The sequence below is a fragment of the Pithys albifrons genome, chromosome 4 (assembly GCF_047495875.1).
Source record: "Pithys albifrons albifrons isolate INPA30051 chromosome 4, PitAlb_v1, whole genome shotgun sequence".
Classification (NCBI taxonomy): domain Eukaryota; kingdom Metazoa; phylum Chordata; class Aves; order Passeriformes; family Thamnophilidae; genus Pithys; species Pithys albifrons.
Genome location: NC_092461.1, coordinates 81,198,748 through 81,218,066, shown reverse-complemented (window position 1 = coordinate 81,218,066; position 19,319 = coordinate 81,198,748). Strand labels below are relative to the sequence as shown.

At 36.6% G+C, this 19,319-nt stretch overlaps 1 protein-coding gene across 13 annotated transcripts in view; it reads right to left on the bottom strand.

Moving 5' to 3' along the window:
- Positions 1–19,319, bottom strand: part of PTPRM (protein tyrosine phosphatase receptor type M) — a 467,851-nt gene that overhangs the window by 126,650 nt on the left and 321,882 nt on the right. The window lies entirely within an intron of this gene.

Below are 19,319 nucleotides of genomic sequence, written 5' to 3'. Positions count from 1 at the left end.
TACAAAGAAAGTAGAATACAGATAACATACTAAACCTTTAGCTTGTGACTTAGATTTCACTCATTGTCAATGATTTTTACAACTGAATTAAATTAAATGTAGAAACTAAGTGAAGAGTGTTTGGGTTAAATGGAGCTGCCCATCTTGATTAAGTGGAGTAGTCTTTATGAAGCAAGGGCAGATGCTAACTACAGCTTTGCTCTGTACTTGCCTTGTCTGATTTATTCCAAACAGAAGACTTGTACTAAGAAGTTAGTGAGTACAACCCTCTGTGAAAGATTTCAGCAGAAACATGGGTGATCTGTAGGCAGACATGAGTGCTAAAGAAAGCAGCAGACACAAACAAGGTATGAGTCAAGAAATGCTGATCACATGTAAAGCTTCAATTCAGTTCAGTTTCCTGCATAAGGAGTACATGAACAGACATGTTATGAAGCCCTGAATCTCATAATTGGATGGCTGAAAGGGCAGGAAAAGTCAGTCTCTATTCTTAGAATGGATCATATTGTATCACATTAGAAAATTACATAGTATATTATTAATTAACAGAAAAATCTTCCTCCTCCGTTAAGTGTGTAAGTCTGAGAAATGCAGATTTACAATGACAACTTTTACAATGAGATTTTTACTGAGAATTTCACACCCAGAGCTCTCTTGCACTGCTTTGGCCTGGAATAGCCTGTGAAGGGAGTTTGGTAATTTAATAATTCGGTAAACCAAACCCCAAAACTGAATTCAGCTGTAAATGAAAAGAGTGAAGCTCAACAATGTGCTTCCTAAAGCTGAAGCTTTGGTTCTTGGTTCAACTTACAGCGTGTTGTGCCTATATTGAAGGGCTAAAATGGATCTGAGATGTATACAGAGATGTGATTTAGGCCTTTCATGATGAAGCTGGTTATTTTTTCCCAGGAATCAAGGAGATTCAAAAAAGATGGATCCCTATTCTTTAACTTTAATTAGTACTTAGCTACACCATTTTTCCTTCTTGCTCCTCAGGAGCAGAAAGAGAGGATATTGGAAACAGAACAGAATTGTATTTCCATTGCCTTTGCAGTGGACAAAGAGAATCACAGCTCAGGCTGGTCGTAAATGCTTTACCTCTATGATATCTCATTTAGAACAGTTGGATCGATACATTCCAGATGTATTCTTCTGTTTTCACAGGGGAAGACAGACATAAAATTGACTTAACTGGGTAGTTAAGTCCAGTTAATGGCTGGTTTGATTCTCTACGGTATCGCAAAGCAGTTGGAGTGTTCTAGTGAATCTGGCCTTTGCAGTTTTATTTTGTCTTTAATAGCAACATTCTAATGAGGTTCTGCTGTGTTTAAAGTATATTTGTTTTTAACGTCAAGTGTATCTTAAAGTATTTTGGGATAAATTTATGATGTTGAACTGGATTTTGTGATTTAAAAACAAAAACCTCAAATAAAATGGGATTTCTCCTATGAAACGTTTTCTCCCACCTATAAAACTTCACAGTTAATAATTATATATAGTTCATTTTATTATTTTCATTTTTTCCCACCTCTTTACATCAAATGCAGTAGCAAGCAGCTACTTTTTCCAGATTCTGCAATTTAACTTGAACAAAATATGAAGTTCAGATGTAAAATGGAAAATGGGTTCTCATATGTGTAATTAAAGAGATGGTCAAAAATATTCCTTTAATAGAGGATTCATTTAAAAAGTTGTTTGAGTTATGTATTTTAATTTAAATACTGCAATTTTTAAAGGTCAGTGAGTGGTGCTCTTTAATACGCTTACAGCAACTGGGGGCAAACTGCAGAGGCAGGTCAAGATGCAGGAAATTTGTAGCACAGTCTGGATGATGGACCCTGAAAACATCTTGTGAGATGTCTGCTTACATAATGTATTGCCATGCAAGGGTCATTTGCAAATTAAAAGCATGAAAATGCTGATGCTACTCAGAACTGTATTAGCAGAATCACAAGACAGCATGTGGCCTGATTAATCTTCTGAACTTGGCATTAATATATTACTAGATCACAATGTAGATTACACATTTATGAGTATGTCAACATCCAATGCAGAGTAAAATATGCCCTGCAGCACATTTGAGTGTAATTTTCTTCTACAAATAAAGCAAAGGTTTCAGAGCAATGGTTGGCAGAACCTTCAGGCTCAACGAGAAATAATTTGGTCATATTGCTTGCAGTTGCCACAAATCACTACTTCAAAATTCTATCTCTAGTTTCAGATAAAGTCTATGATTTGTCCTTACCCTAGTTTAGCACTAGGTGACCATACAGTATCTATCTAGAATTGACAACTACAGATAAAACAGGAGATTTGGAAACAGTCTTTGGGTTCTGGCTCCTGCATACTTGAAACTATATTGCATCAGTCTCACTCTGTTCACCCTTAGTGGCCTGGTTTCAGGGATGGAAAACATGAAAAGATCTGTGTCCAGGTCTTACATACTGCCAGTATGGTTTATTCTGGAGGAGACCTCAGATTCAGGATAGAGCCAGCTCAGAATCTTGGGGATGCAAAGATGTTCTTTCCAGTACACTTTGACAAGAGCTTCTTTGAACACATATAGAAGGCTTGCTGAATAATTGTAACACAACTGATAAGACTTTTCAGATTTCATTTAGTAAAAAAGTATTCTGTAACTCAGTTGTAAACTGACTATACAACTCATCATCCAATAAACAAAACAGAACAAGTAAAGAGTATGTTTCTGAGGGATAACCTTAAAATTTTTTTGAAAGGTCATTTTGAATGACAAAAAGTTGCTGAGGTTATTTCTTACTTTATTTATTTCTAAGTATCAGGATGTTCTGCTTAGAAAATACGTATCACAGCTGCTCCTACTTTTTGTCATCATGATTTACTGTGCTAGATTCTAAACACCTGTGATTGCTCTATCAAAGGCATTTCTGAATATACAGGACATTTTGCTAGAACAGACCCAATGACTTCCACATGATAGTATGATGGGGGGAAGTGTTATCAGACCAGATGTCCTCACAAGGTCACTTCCAACTTAAATTATTCTGGAAGCGTGTATCTGCCTACCTACTGATATTTCTGATGTCCAGAATAGCCCAAACTCATGGAAGGGAAGGCTACAACTAAATAAGAAATAAAAAAAGGCCTATCAGGAGTTTCACTGCTCCTCTCTAAAGGTCTGAATACATGGTAGAAATTTGTACAGAGATTGTACCTCAGACAGGGTGGAGAAAAAAGCTCAGAAAAAAATTCCACTTGCCTTTCTCTTAACTACAAACATCTTACTATGAAATTCTCTCGTGTTCTGACCGTGCTCAATCCAAATATTGGTAATGTAGTTAAACATGCAAGAACTCTATTAAGGAATGTTTTTTTCCTACAAAACTGGGATCATTGTCTACCAGGGTTGACAACGCACTCAAATACATGCAATACAAAAACACAGACTGTGCAGAGAAAAAAATAATCTGACTGTTCCTTTTAGCACCTATGTCAAAATGAAATGAAGACTTGAAAATAAGTAACAGCATGATGAGCTTGGAATCCTTTGTTTCTCAAATATTACAAACTAGATAAAGCAATTTGTTTATGGTTGCACTCTGCACTGCATCACTCTAAGTAGGTGCCACCAACTTGGCAGAGAGTAGGAAGGGCCCTATTTCCACAAAAATAAACATTTTAAAGTACCCAAAGGTACTGCCATGCACGGACTGGAGTTCCATCCTGACTGTCACCAGACCAAAGAGGCTGCAATAGTCCTGCTTCTTGCCTATGCCATTTTCAGACTGAGTAGGCAAGAAAAAATTCCTCTGCTGCAATCACAGAAATAAACACAGCTTAATTAATAACCATGGCTATTTTAGACAAGTCAAGGTGTTCCTGTTCATAAAGCAGTTTGTGTGTATTTTTCCATCATATTATGCCCATGCAGTTCATAACAGCACAGATGGAAAGCATCCTACTCTTTGCTTCGTTAGCTGCTAATAGGACAGGTGTTGACTGTGGTATAAGTTTATGAAAGATCATAGATTGATTTACTTTGGAGTTCTCTCTTTTTGCTATACATCTGCTGACATTTATCCTCACAATAAAATATTGTACTAAAAATTCAGTTTGCACTTGACTGACATAAAATATACAAATATATTTGATATGAAAATACCATTTACGCAACTGGTCTTCAAACAACTGACTGTTTTCCAAGGAAAAAAAATAATCTCTGTGAAAACACACTGCAGTCTTACGATATCACCGAGTGTTGTGAATGTCTGCAAAGTAAAGTGAGGTGTTTAACAAACAAAAAAGGACAAAGACTGAGAACAAAGTCTTGCTGAAAGATGAGATACAGCCACCTGACTTCAGAAATAGCCTTTTAACTGCCAACTGTATAATAAGTATCAAGTGAGCATGAATTCACTGACAGTTGTTGAGAGAAAAACAGTTGTACTGCTACTACAGAATCGACATGGTAGGCTGCTTTTCTTAATAACTTTGGCTAGCTGGATTCAGCTTTTCTGCAGTTTAACATGTCTCTTTGGAAAGGTGGTCTGTTTCTTCACTAAAAGTAACCTACTGAAGAGCTGGCTGAGTGAGAGGTTCATTTGCAGTTCTGATTTAGCTTAGATCTGTATGGTGTAATTGCATCTGGGACAGTAATCATCATATGCATGAAATACTGCTGCATGTATTTGAACGGAGCAAAAAGGAAGAACCTTCATAAATGAGGTATAATATTGACAGTCTAAAATTCTCTTTCCTTGGAATCAATGGTCTTATATTTGGATGAAAATTGAGCATAGAATATAAAAACTGCACCACGTGTAAGCCACACATACATGAAGAAAGCACAGCTGATGGCTGAGGGACACTTTTGGCTCAATTTTTTTTAATGTGAAAAGCAGATTTCGCTTCTAATGTTCTCTGTGAAATGTTATTCTTTTTAAAATCTTCAATTTGTGCCAGAAATGCACCCTTCCATACTGCTACATCAACGTTACTTCTGGAAGCATTTCATCTATTGCAGTTTTAACCTTATTATCATATGTAACTAAGTAATGATAAAAAAATGCATTTTTTGAAGATTAACATTACCATCTACTCCAGAACCAAAGTACAGTGCTCTTTGCTTTTCTTACAGCTGTGGTGTTATTTACTTGGGAACTACTCATCCTTCCAGCTCCTTGTTAAGTCATTTAACACCTGAAAATGCCACAAGAATATGACGTTTTGCCATTATTTTTCCATGTCAATGTGAAAATGTCATTTACTTTAATATTCTACATGTTGCCCAGAAAAGAAAAAAGATTTAGAAGCCTGGTTCAGTATAGAGTATCAGTATTCACATGCACATTTCTGGCAGAATTTGCTGCAAAAATTATGGGTTGGTTTAATGCTATGGAATAGAAAAATGGCAGCTGCTGCTGCTACAATAAAGGGTAGCAAAAATTCCAGCTGTGGATATGCAATCCCTCTTTCAGTATAATACAAAAAGTGTATTTCCTATGACTAAATGCAATGTGCAACTTTGGCTTGTTTCTCCCTAATCTCATGTTTTCAGCTACTTAACTTTCTTCAGGATTGAAAAAAGCAGATGCTCAATGCACCACTCCCACAAACAAAAGTATCCATGGAATAATTAATGAATGCTGTGTAATTTCTTTTTTCTATTTGTGAATCAACCCATAATTTCAATCTCTTCTGATTTCTCTACAAACATTTATTTTTAGCTTCAGACATGAAAAGCTGACAGGCATGGTAAAGAGACATTCAAAAGAAATAAGGAATAGGAAAATTTTAATAGCTATTAGATATATGCCATCTGTAGATAAACTCCAAGCAGCATATAGTAAGAAAAAAATGCAGCTGACATGTTTAAATGTCTATATTTCACTGGTAAATTAGTTGCTGCAGGAAATTTTCCAGTATTAGGAATAAAAGATACAATACTGTCTTGTAGTGGAGCTGACTAGGTAGATGGTGATGGAAACATAGCACTGTTCTGTTCCCTTAGATTTGCAATGGAAGAATTTAGTAACAGAATGTCTTGGATTATGTTACAGACTAAACCACACAGACCTGCAACTTCAAATCTGGGCCATCCTGAAGTTTCTGTGGACCTGTGCCCCCTCTTTCATAACAGCTTTTTATGTCATATGGAAAAAGAGTAAGTTACAGTTTCACAGCAAGCCACAACAGGTGACAGGTCTCAAGCTCCCGCTGTACCCATTTCCACTTCAGCAATACTAGCAGGGTGACTGCCTGACACAATGTTGTGACAAGGTGCGTGGGTATTGGGTAGAGGGAGGAGAAGGACGTCATTTACTTCTTCCACAGTATACCATTGCTATTTTATCACTAAGAATTACAGTCCATGTGGTACCAACTAATTATTTCTCTGGTTGAATGGTTACGTGTGCATGTTATGCTCTAAGAAATTTGTCAGCGTTTGAGGCACTGTCAGCTGAGGATTTTCAGTGCTTTTCCTTCTACTGAAAGTGTTACCGCAGTCTCACAGGTATTTTCTTTCTCTGGTTGCTCCTGGGACATTTGTTCTCCTTACTTGTTCCTTTTAGGGTCACTTTTGTACACTTTTGTATGTATAAAGCATTCAGCTGTGTCACAACTTATGGCCAAACTGAGGAACCTGGGAGTGCTCAGTTGCTCCAGAAGCCTGGTGCATGTCCTGACTTCACCCTGGCTCTCAGGGGAGACTGAGAATGATCATACCAAAGTCCAGACAGTTTGGTTTCCTGGCAGATCCAAGTTAACCAGCATCCTCGAGAAACTCATATGTCTGGTGGTGTCCACCTGTCTTGCAACGTAATTCCTGCAGGAAGTACTTAGTGGTCAAGGACGCAATGGCCTTTCTGGAAAGTCATCAATGAGATGGCGTGGCCCTTTGGCTCTTAACAGTTCAGAGTCATTTGTCTCATGTCTTACTATCTGATGTCTATGAGCTGCTTCAGTTGTCTCCTGCAGTACAGACGTGAAGCTATAATAGCCTTATGTCTTGAGACTTTTAACAAGCACAGTTAAATACCCTGAGGCACCCTAGCACAGGCTTCCAAATTTTCTTTTCAAGAGTTTTGTTGAGCTACAAGACAGCAATGTGAAGAGCTGAATGGCTTGCTTTTTAAAGATCATCCATGCAGATACTGCCTCATTTTTCAGAAAAGGAGTGTGAACAAAAAGAAGTGGAAAGCTTGTTTGAAGATGAGGTCATAGCAGGCCATGTGCTCTTCTGCAGTGAAGTTTTATAGCTTATTGAATGATCTTAAACCCACAAAAATCCCATTTCAGGAACATAGTGAACATAGCCCATCCTGCATTACTTCTGCAACAGCCTGCAGTAATGATTAGAGAAAGACAAAGGACTACATTAGTCCCCTTAATTTTGAAAGCTGGCAACTAGATGGTAATAAGACTTTATCCAAAGAAGTTGAAATCTCTTGATAAAAGACCACAGCTCAAAATCAACAAATAGAAAAGACTCAAAGGAGGCACTTATTTACTAGCTGTTGAGATAAACACCTAAGAAGGTTTATTGTGCAGAGGACAGGTACACACACACTTACAGAGCTTCAGATTACACCTTGCACAGAGGAATAGAGATATGAAATACCTGAAGCTAGTACTCTGGCACATCATTCCCTTCACTTCAGATACATCCTCAAATGATACAAAAATAGACTAGCATTACTTTCTGACGTGACTAAGGATCTTCAGTTTTGATCTACATACAACTACATTAATAATAGATTAAGGGTTGCTATCAAAGCATGATCACATGCTCCAGAAGGAAGAAACTACAAAGTACAGCTGTCAAATCACTCTCACTAGCTAAAACAAGGGCAAACTAACCATATCTGAACTTCTAGGACATTTCCTGATCTATTCAACCTCTCTTTAACACTTCATTCCTGAGCAATGACTTGCATGCACATGACAAAAACATTCTCCTTCTTACTGACCTTGGACAGATAAGGCAAGAGAAGATTTTTTCTGCCAAGATTACAGTATTATCAGAGGACTTAATGTCATAAACCAAGAGCCTGCAGAGAGTGGGAGGAACTAAGGTATGAGTATTTTGTTAGTTGATACCAAAGAAGTAGCATGTGATAGAGGTTTACTTAGTATCTCAATCAAGTTTCTCAAGGATTGCTCAATAATAAGTGGATGATGTCACTTCAAAATCTGAAACCGCTGAGTAACCATTTAACTATTTCTTGTTTCCTTGTAACTATGCTGCTCTCTTAAATATGTACACTAATCTGTTTGGCCTGTAGGTGTTTTAAAAATAGCTGCTTTGATTTATTTTCTGATAAGAATCCAACAGCAAAACAAGCAAAAAAAATTTGAGAAAGAGAACTGATTTGAGTGTAACAGTCTAGATTCTCCATGATTAGTCAAATACATGAGATATATTATGAAAATCCTATGCTACAAATTAAGTCTAGATTTTCACTAGATTCTGGTGGGATGCAGCAAGAAAACAACAGGCTCCCAAGAATGTCCACAAAAGGAAAATAAACCTAATGTTAAAAAGGGAGAAACACATGATGAAAGTATTAACCTTTTGTCAATATTTTTAAGTGATGTGGAAAACAGCTAAGCTCAAATTAACATGTTTACAAAAAAAAAATGAAAAGAGCAACAATTCTGAAAGAATATTAATGGAATGAGCATTAGGACCGCAGCAGGTATTTCTTGTGTTACTAAAAACATTGTGAGTCAAAAAGAAAAGGGAAAATAAGTTTTAGTATTTGGATCTTGTATTACGGATGTTCATTACTCTGTAAATAATCAGAATGGAAGTTAAATGCAGCATTCATAGCTGAAAGTGAAAGATGTGATTAACCAACAGTAGCATATTTTGGAGTGCTCATAGTGGACAGTAACCTTTCATTTATCATTGAGGTTAATTTCCATTGCAGAGGGTCACTAACTTGATCATATTTGCTTGAGTTACTGTTGATACTCCTTAATCATAGCAAACCCCCTTTGTAAGTAATGCCTGTCTGAATGCAGCTAATTTAATCATATGACCTTTTCCCTCTTGTTTTCGCCCTATGGCTGTATGACTTCTTCTAATCAGACAGCAATTTATTAGACTGTAAGTGGCACAGTATGCTGAGTTATTTTATTTATACATTTCTAAAAATCATGAGAGTCTAAATTATTGTATTATGCTGTTTTATTGTTTTCATATCCTTACTGAAAGGAACCTGTTGTAGTACCTGGGCTTAAAATAATGATTGATTTCTTTTTGTCAAAAGAGTAATCCACATGCACAAGAGTTCAAGCAGTAAAGCTCGGATGCTGATTATTCCTGCTGTGGGAAAAGAGGCAGCTCTGCAGCCATTGAAGTGTCGAAGCAGGTCGTGTCAAGAGAAAACACTTTACACCTCCCCTGGTGCTTTTGCAAGGGCTACTCATAAGAGAACATGTGTTTCTGCAAGTTCATGTGGCTAACCCTGACTTAGCTGGTGATGTCTCCATCACTGATTTGCGGGTACTAATATTCCAATTAAAGGTATTTTCTGGCAGTGCTGGCTTTCAATTATTTAGAAACACAAAGAACACATTTTCTCAAATCCAACTCATGATAAAGGAAGCATGAAGTGCTCTGACTCTCTGACTACTGGACCTCCAATAGTTCTGATACCACTGCTTTGCAGCAGTTAATAGCAATCAAAATTAAATTAATGTGGAGAATATGTCACTCAAAGGCTTAAGAACTTCCATCAGCAATTTGGTGGCAGAAACCAGACCTTTTGAGTCCCATGCTCTTTCCATAACCTATCTGAAAGATTTTTAAAGAATCAATTGCTATTATTAGATTTTTATGCCACAAAGAAGTCTGTGTGAAAGAAGTGAACACCAGAATTTCGGAAAGGATGACTTCAAAGGTCTGCAAAGCTAGGGATCATACTGATGTGAAAGGTTGTGCAAAAGTATTAAAATTACAAAACCAATGGAGGTTGTGGGGAAATTGTAGCCCTACAAACTTCCACTGAACAGCCAAGTTTTTTATCTGCCACCAGAGCTCTATTACTCATCAGTTAATTTCTTTTACATGCCATGGCAGCAGTTCTGGCAATATTTAATCAGCTATTATTTGGATATGAGAGAGGCAATAATGTTCATGGTGGCTTTATTGCCTTACCAGAACTATATGTCTCTCTCTTTTTTTTAATAGAAAAATGTACAACTGAGCCACAGATAATTTTGAGAAGTCAGTATGTAGGACAAAATAATGTCCCTTATGAAATCAAATCTACATTCTGTCCATGTATGCTTTAGAGCATAACATATTTATATGAAACACAGTAAACCAACTATTTCATTACAGAACACAAGACAGTGATTTATTAGTCCTTTGTCGTGCTGTGAGAAAATCTGGAGTATCTCGAATTTTAGTCTCATGTAGTTAGGTTCTGCAACACCCCAGCAATTTGTGCAGTTAAAATGTAGCATCCAACTCCATGAAAAACACAATCCAGTAATCATAAGGCACAGAAAAGATGGATCCCTATTCTTTAACTTTAATTAGTACTTAGCAACACCATGCATGCTAAGGGCAAGATTAGCCATCACTGCGTCCAGGGGCAGTGTACACTTACTAGTAACCTCTGCACAAAGAAAATATGTATTTCACTCAGAACCAGCAACTGGAAAAATATGTAGCACAGAGGGTTGGACAGCATATAATTAAACTCACTTTGCATATTAGGTGAGCGACTGAAGTAAAAACCATTACTCTCTGTCTGCAAAGCAATTCCCAAGGTTGTTGCAGGCAGAGCCACAGAGCCTTGCACTACCAGGTGTACACTGCATATCACCAGTGACAAATAGGCTTTTTGTTATGGCAGGGCTGAGACACCCAAATGGAGGACCAGATTCTGCACGGTGCTGAAGCCAATGGGAATTGACGACATTCGGCACTTAAATGAATTCACGCAGTAGGATATCAGAATGGCCCTTGTTTTAGATATTTGAGGCAATCAAATTTAAGTGGTTATGCTGAGTTTGTTTTACTCATTTGATGTTGGCTTTATCATTCCAAGATTTTAATGCAGTGAAGCGTTTCACTGTCTAGTCAAACTACCAGAGGTAATATAGGACATTTTCTTTAACAATATGATTTTAGGGATCATGCTGATTTCATTACATTATACAATGGGGGAAAAATATATAGTCTTAAAAATCTCATCTAATACAAAGCAATCACATACCAAACAACTAAAGCAGTATGTTCTACTGAATCTTTCTGTGGTTTGTTCATGGGTATGTCAGCACTTTGTAAATCTCAACACATCATAATAGACTTACACTAATTTAAGTTATAAACATTTTTTGTGAACAATACTTTCTACTTCTAGACTCCGTGTCATTGAAAAGTGAACTAATAACGATGCTTAGAATTTATTTCAGGTAGGCTATAACAACCATAATCAGCCATAAATCCTTTTGCCCTATCTGCATTTACTGAATTTGCCTTAATCATACTGCTGCCTAATTACGAAGCTCAGTCTAGAGGGGAACACGCAAGAAGCAATGATGCAGAACGCAGAGGACAGTTTATTCCACTTCATGGATTTACGACTTTCCAGTACCACAAACCATTTGGAACAGACTCTATTTGTAAGGTCATTAACATGTAAACAGTGTCACGTCACACCAAAGACGCATGGCAATGGCCTACCATGCTAATGAAAAGTGATATTGAGTTTGCTAATTCAGATAAGGGTACATAGATTGCCTTTTCACTAATGTGCAAGGGCCTGTCACAGAAATAAATGCATGGTCCTTGTTGCAATTAATTTGATTCTTGTTCTTTTAAAGCTTTACTTGTAGATTTAATTAAAGCTTTCACGAAGCACACACTTTCAGGAAATATCTATGTTTAATGGCTCTTTCTCCTAAATTAGAGAAACCAGTGAAGGTTAAGATTCAAAGAATAAAAGATCATAAAATGAGAAGTTATGCTTAATACAGCAAGCATTACCTTATTTTGACATAAGTAAATATACAGTATTTATACACACTTTTTAGAATTAATGTTATACTGCAGCTTCCACTGTGAAATAATTTTCAATTGCTTTAGATAATTTTTTGTTTTTGAATGTAAACTATTGCATGCTAAGTTTCAAAGCTCTAGGTGAATATTTTAAAAGTGTTAGCAAAATCAATTTTTAGATAAGAAAAAATAAGCAAATAAAAACAGTATATTACTTCCCCAGGAAACTAAAGAAACAAACCCTAATGCAAAAAATTGTCACGTAGACATGTAACGCAGTATTTCTATCATTTTACTGTGTTAAATGCTCCCACAGAGTCAGTCTATCCAAGCAATAACCCTTTAGTAAATATCAAGAAAAAAAAGAATTACGGAAAAACATTCTACTGCCAGTAACACATGAATGTTACAACCAAGGATCAGGATTTATTCTATGATGTATCATACACATGAGTCTTACCTGAAAAATGTCAGTAAATACAAAGCATTTAGTATTTCATCTGCTTTTGAAAACACACTGTAAGCAATGAACTTAGTTGATGTGATCTTTCCGCTAACGATTTTCAAATAGGAACATAAATGGCAAAATACATGTCATTATACCTAAAGCATAACTGAACACTGTCTAGCCTATCTAAAACTGTTACTTGCTGCAGAAAATATTGCATATTGTCTTATGATACTTAATATGAACATACTGGTGAAATCCGTACTGGCAGATTGTATTTTTAGCTACTGATGTCACCACATAGGAGGAAAGAATACTATAACTTTGCAATAGGAGGTGCAGAGTGGCATCTGAAACAACTGATTCTCTCATTCCTGTACAATCGTGAAATGCACAGGTTGGCAAATGCTTTGCCTTTCTTTCAGACAAGACAGTTGCCTCTGATAGCTCTAACTTGTGTCTTCATGATCAGAGGAATTGGAGAATGGGAAAGAAGGAAAGAAGCTATCTCTCTCTGCAGGTGAACTGAGTGCAATCATGATACCCCTAGATGTTTGGTTTAATATCTCACTGAGGGATCTCAGATCAAATGCAGAATCAGTCCTGAGCTTCAGCCGCTAAAAACAAAAATAAATGTGCTTCTTTATGTTCACCAGCTCAGTACTCACAGGAGCAGGTAGTTCATGGCACAAACCCTACAAAAGTCTGCTCTGCTCCAACTACTACCTTTTTACTTGGATCACTGCTGCTGCCTAGTTGGCACATGAACTGACAGGATTATGCAAAACTTTGTTGACAGTCCTACAGATTTCTCTTTGTAGCATTCATTACATGTTACAGTCTAATAATAATAATAATAACAGCAATAACAAACCCTTTCTTGCACACCTGTAAGTGAAACGGTGTCATGATTCTAATATACTGTGGTAAGTCTCGTAAAGATACTGTTTTGTAACAGAGTATTGGGGGCTCAAGAAATGCCAGGCAGGCTTTTCTGAACATGCAAGCAGACAGCACAGTCATTCCTCTGGTTTCTTGCTTGATTAGCTTTTGTGATGCTCAGTTTCAAACCTGGTGCAGTCTTCCCATATACATTTTGCATGTGTGACACTACACAGAAATTGGAAGAATTCTGATCAGACAGAATCTTTGCACAGACTCTCACAAATGGAAACAGAAGGTCAGAGTGATCAGGAGTGGCAGAAGAAAGCAACTGAGATACAATTCCTTAGCCTCTCATCCCAGAAACAGGCAATTTATTGCAGCAAACAATGACCAAGAAAAATGACAGAAAGAAAATTTGGAAATGAATGATGATTTTGGTCAGCTAGACATAACAGAAAGGAAATGGCCATGGTTCTTTTCTGGGGATCCAGTAGTCTACACTTTTAGGGAGCTTAAGGTATATTGCAAATAAGGAAGTAAATGTAAACGCAAAGTAGGAAAATAAGCCCAGATTAGTACATTTTCCTTGTGAAATTCAGAATGAACAGTGACAGATGCTACCTTGACCTTGAGCTGGATTATCATTAACTGGGACATAAACTTGCAGGTAGCTCAAGAAATGTATTTCAGGTGAAGCATCTCCCAAAAAATTCAGTGGTCAGAGAACAGGTTTCAGATCACAAGCTCAACAAAAACAAAGCCCCCTGCCAAAAAAATCACTCAATAGAAGATAGCCTAACAAGAGCATATAGGATCCACAATTTCTAAACCAATGTCAGTTCTTAATTCAAATCCCATATATTATTTAGAAAACAACAAAAAACTTTTATTAAAAAAAGATGAAAAGAACCAAAATGTCTCCAGGCTGCATAAGTATTTCTTTTTCCTCCAGTTAAGTTGGTTCCGAAACAAAGTATCTGGTATTTTCACAAAACAAGGAGAAGAACTGGAGGCACAAAAGGCAGATCATGGGTTGAGATAAGAACAATTTACTGGAAACAGCAATGAGAGAAGAAAACGAACCATAACAGCAACAATACCAACAAGAGAGAGTGCTAGAAAGTGGCAAGCAATTCAGATGGAACCCTCTCGGCCCTCCCCAACAGACAATACCTGACTGCTCCCTCTGCCACGCTATGGAACCTGGAAAGGAGCCCTCCCCTCATCCTGGGAAAATGATGTGAGGTGGTACAGAAAGACCTCCAGGTCTCAGCCATGCTCCCTCCCAGCTACAGCAAAAATTAACCGTGTCTTGGCTGGAAACTGGACAGACTGTGATCACTTCTGATACTTCACATCATTCTCTCTGTAGTACTACTTTTTTGTCTTGAAAAACCCAAACCCAAACCTAAACTTGCAGCACTTTACAGATTATGATTTCTAACTCAACACATCAGGGATACTGCAGTTATGAAAAATCTGGCTGAGTTCAGAAATGATTACGGGTTTCCAACACAGCTATTGTAAAAGTAACTTGGAGTGAGTATCTAAACATGCCCATAGAAGATGAAATAAAGCGGAGCTATTCCTCCACATGAATGATCTGATCTCTGCTGCACTTCAAGGAAGCTATTTTGTATAGTCCAGTCACTGCCCTGGAGGGCTCACACACTTCAGAAAGAGCTAACAAAGTTTAAGGAAAAAAAAATACTCACTGGTGGTTTGTGTGTTAAGGATTATTTACAATTTTTTCTACAGAGAAATGGAAATGTAAGCTTTGGCTATAAAGCAACACAGTGAGCTCCAAAAGAATCAGAAGATACAAGGAATCGCTATAGGAAATAATGAATTTAGATAGATTTTTAAAAATTACGTAGCACATTTTAAGTAAAAATAAAATCCCCAGTTCTCAGACTGCTTGCTATTTCTGCATGAAAGCTAGATATCATACCTTTGTACACAAAGCATATGGCACATAGCATGCAAATGTGTTTTTCAGAAATGGTGATTTAGTAGAATCTTGCTATTTTGGGCACTAAATATTACCCAAAGATAATGTTTGCATTCTAGACTTTGCGAGATGCAACAAAATTCATGGGACATCCACAAATCATTTAAGTCTAGCTTACAATTACAGAAATCCATGTTTGTTTTCAATTACATGATTCTTCAGTATAAGTCTATGTACCTATGCATATTTAAAGATTCAGAAGAGATCACAGGTCTATCGGATCAAACAGTTCAAACACATTCATGTTCTTCTCTTCAGACTCTCCCCCACCTACAAGATGCAAACTAACGATCTTATTCTGGTTCCAGGGGCAGCTGCGAATACAGGACAGCTTCTAACCTCTTTCACTATTTTCAAATTACTAGAGAAGTTTTATATATGATGACTGCATATTTCCTGGAGTTACCCAAAAATCACTGTTAAGAGTTTCAATACCATTTTTTAAACATTTTATTGCTTTAATTACTAGGGTCATTATGCAAATCTACTAACCCTGTGCTTTCTGTCATTAAGTACTAGGTCAATGGCAGTGGGACTGGGGAAATGAGAGACAAACTAGGTCTCTGCACAGAGATCCAGAAGCCAGTACTGATTATCTGCTAGTGAAGCAAGAGACACAGACATCACTAAACTCAGAACAGAATCCCAAGCTCCTGAGCTCAAGTCAGATAAACAAGAAAAGCATACTTCAACTGGGTCCAAAACTATCAAATTCTTGTGAAAAGGAGGGTATGTTTTTGCTCACATTTATATGAAAAAGCTCAATGTTTGTGGCATTAATTTCCTTGCAGAAGGAACTCTGTCCTCTGAGTCATTCATACCAGCCAACAGAACCTCTGGTCCTATACAGTCTATGTTTCAATGTAGTACTGGACTTTGGGATTGAGATTTCCATACAGAGGATGCACCTTGATGCACTTCTATTTTAGGTCACTACTAAATGATCAGTGCTGGGACAGACAACTGCAGATTTCACACTATTAAGAAGTCAACATGATTAGCTTTGTATAACAAGGTTGTACAATAATTGTCTCCTACTTCCCCTTTCACAAGTTGAAATTACTTGAGAAAAGGCACAAAAATAGAATAACATGTACCTAATTGCTGTGCAGCACTGCTGTTGAGTAAGTAATTTCAATAACAATCATAACTTACAATTTTGATATCAAGCTTATACTGAGGAATAGCATTAAAAGTTGCCTTCAAAGCTTGGTATTTTAATTTGGTGTACAGCCTATTCATAGTTATATAATGAAGTCTTTCACAGAAAGCAACTTATGAGAGCTACAACCTGCAACTATCTGCTCAAGAATTTGGGGTAAATTGAGCCCCAAACTCTCTATCTGGCAACAGTGTCTTGAGTAAACTCTGATGGTCCAAGAACTCACTTTGTTTGTCTCATACTCGATTTTGCGTGAATCTAGTTGGTAGCTCCTGCCTAATGATCTCCAAGGACAGAACCTTATAAAAATTAAAATCTTGAATATAAAAGTTAAAGGCCAACAGTCAGCCCAGTGGTGCTTGTTGTCACCTTAACAACAGGCTTGACTAGTTCATTTAAACATAATTACTCAAAAAAAAATACTAATGCATTTTTCTTTCTTCAGCCTATGGCGCAGTGGTTTTGCCCATCAGAAAATGAGTCAGGAACAAGCAGTCATGTCAGTGCCACCTGCCATGCTGGGAACACCAGTTGTTCCAAGTGTAACTAATGACACTATCTCCATTCTTCTTTTTTCCCACCTGGAACTGACTGCCAAGTCAAAAGACCTGCTGCAGAGTTAATGAGCACTATTAAATTTGCTCTAATCTTAAGAACAAAAGAACTTACAGAGAACTAACTATGGCCAGACAAAAAAAAAATCTGCTGCCTGCCTGAGGTGAAAGGTAAAAAACATACCAGTTTTCAGGAATGCAAGAGTGGGAGGAAAGACTGGCAGAAGCACTTAAGCCCATTAAAAAGAATTCTCAATAGCAGTACTCAAATTCTTTTCTGTAATGTCTCTTGACTGGCTAACTAGTAAATACAAGATAAAATAGAAATAATTCTCTGCTAAATATGCACAGCTGTAGGTCCACCTCTGATGATTCAGCAGCAGTTCTGGCATCTGCCAATATTTTCTTTTTTAATTTTAATTTAGGATGGATCTATAAGTGGCAGAGAGTGCAGTCTACTAGGGAAAAGGAGCCCACAACACACAAGGAAAGCAGCACACAAAACAATAGTAACTATTTTAGTGTGTAGATACTCGCCTGGATGTTACAGCTTGCATTTACAATGACTAATCAGTAAATTTGAATATGATACTCAGTATAGAAGTGGTAAATTAGCAATGGCAGAGTACTTGAAATTATGTTTCTCAAAATACAGAACATTTTATAATCCATACCAACTTCCTCAGCTAAAAATAAAACAGCAGTGAATTCTGCATTCATCTAAGATTTCCATCAATTTCAGTGAAATTGTGTAGTGTGTAAACAGGTGGAGAATTTGGTCCAAAAATTGTGACAGACAATCTTGATTGCTCTTTTCTGGGCTCTTACTTCCCTTCTTTTGCCAGACAGGGAACAAAACAGTACAAGGTCAAAATCCCACAGTTTCTTTTGGAAGACTTAATGGACGCAAGCTACAAGTTACTGAATTTATATCACATTAACAAAAAGACAGATCTTTTCTTGAAGCCACTGGGAGAGTATTCCAAGTAATCCAGAGACACCCTACTCCATCCACTATTAACAGTCTCTATGATTCTAAAACTGGGAACAAAACCTGTTTGAAAGTCTTAAAAGACCCATTCAATTTTTCTTTGTCAATGAAAAAGAGAAAAAAAAATACATTCCAATTTCTTCGAATAATGAAACAGTGTTTCACTTAATGTTCCATTTGTTTCAATTTTGTTTTTGACTTAGCCTTGAGACATGAATCATATTAAAATATTAATTTAAATTTATTTACTTCTTACGGCAACATCATACTATATGACTTACTGCATTATATTCTTTCGACATTTTAAAGAACTATATTTAATTGATCTCAAAAGGAATTTATTTTTTAAGGCCTATGAAAATATGGTCTTTTCATCTCAGGAATGAAATAAATTCTGAAGTACTGTATCTTTGGAAGAGATAATTTTTTCTGACCTTCACATTAATACACTGCTTTAAAGAACAGTTTAAAAAATTGCACTATATGTAGAGTGTCAAATAATGTAATATGAAATCTGAATTACCAAGCAAATGAGCAGTTTCAATATATTCAGACGTCTTAGGGAATTTCAACACAGAGGTTTAAATTTTAGTTGCTTTCATTCATTTGGAGCATGGTTCTACTTAACAATTTTTCAAGGTAGAAAACATTTATTAATTTTTCCATAAATTCTATAAATTAATATTTGATCCTTTTTCAAAATATCAATTGAAAAAATATGTGTATAAAAAGTTGGAAGAGCAACTAGGGAGGAACATAAAAAATCTTATATTGCTTTTAAATGAAAACATTACTGAAATTTGTTTTTTAAAGAGTATGCTACTACCACATGTACTTGAAAACTAGTACTAAAATTATCTCTTGCAAGTAGCACTCCAACTTCTGTAACTACATTATAAAAATATCTCACAGGTTTCCATGACTTTCAAACCTGAGGTTTAAAGAAAACAGGTATCTACTGGACAGCTGATTTTTGCTGCTGGTCAACAAGATTAAACAACACTAAATGCATCTCATTTTGCAACTAAACAAGAACACTAATAGTTTGTTAATCCAAAAACTATGATGCACTCCTTGTACCTGGAAAGCAAGTAAAAGTGAATAGCCTTAGAAAGGGAATGGCTAAATTCACAGAAGAATCTTTCTCATTCATCACCTGCTTACTAGGGAACAAAACAAAGGCTTTGGGTAAATAAAGAAGCATATAATGGTACTACTTAGGACTGTATTGAAACAAAAGGTTGTTACTTACTGGAAGTTAAACTTCATC